Source organism: Panthera tigris, chromosome C2, assembly GCF_018350195.1.
Source record: "Panthera tigris isolate Pti1 chromosome C2, P.tigris_Pti1_mat1.1, whole genome shotgun sequence".
NCBI lineage: Eukaryota > Metazoa > Chordata > Mammalia > Carnivora > Felidae > Panthera > Panthera tigris.
In genome coordinates this window covers 124214552-124215768 of record NC_056668.1, presented here as the reverse complement: position 1 = coordinate 124215768, position 1217 = coordinate 124214552, and positions in this window count along the sequence as shown.

Here is a 1217-nt window from a genome sequence, read left to right as displayed (position 1 = left end):
ATTGCACTACTAGGCATTTATCCAAGGGATACAGGTATGCTGTTTCAAAGAGGCACATTCACCCCCATGTTTATAGCAGCACAATCAACAATAGCCAAAGTATGGAAAGAGCCCAAATGTTCATCGATGGATGAATGGATAAAGAAGATGTGGTATATATATTCAACGGAGTATTACTCAGCAATCGAAAAGAATGAAATCTTGCCATTTACAACTACGTGGATGGAACTAGAGGGTATTATGCTAAGTGAAATTAGTCAGTCAGAGAAAGACAAATATCATATGGCTTCACTCATATGAGGACTTTAAGATACAATACAGATGAACATAAGGGAAGGGAAGCAAAAATTATATAAAAACAGGGAAGGGGACAAAACATAAGAGACTCTTAAATATAGAGAACAGAGGGTTGCTGGAGGGGTTGTGGGAGGGTGGATGGGCTAAATAGGTAAGGGACATTAAGGAATCTACTCCTGAAATCATTGTTGCACTATATGCTAACTTGGATGTAAATTAAAAAATTAATTAATTGATTGATTTTTAAAAAAAAGAACCTCAAAAAAATTCCAATAAAAAATAAAACAAATAGGATAAAAAGTTACCCTGGGGTCTTAGTAGCTGGCAAGTCCTCAATTCCTAAGTAGAATGCTAGTAATCCAGTTTTGGTGATCCAAACACGTACACAGTTTGAACACAGCTTAAACACGTACAGTTAGTTTTACATTTCAGTTTACTTTATTTGTTTGCCTAAATCTAGGGATACAGATTTGAGAAACACTTATAATAGGTAAGTAAGTAAATATAAAATGTTCAAACAAAATAGCAAGTCACCCAACACAAGATGGGCAAATGGAAAATGCAGCCAAGAACTAAAATGAAGTAAAGGGCTTAATGGAAATTCGGAGGGGAACTGTTTGAGGTGATATTCAGAGTGGCAACTATTCCCTTTCCACCCGAAAACCCAGGTGCTCTAACACAAAGCTCTGAGAAGAAGGCATTTCAGGTACACACAGGAGGGGCTGAGTTGGAAGAGACTCATACTCCCAGGATTTGCAGGATTTCAAGCAGCAACATTAAATAGGATAAGAAAGTTCATAGAGGGTTGAGTATCCCCTGCAATTACTACATTGGCCCTTAGACCAATCCACTCATCTCATCAGTATTGATCATGATGAGACAGACAGCACAGGATGCAGGAGCAAGGTGGCAGTTGAGGC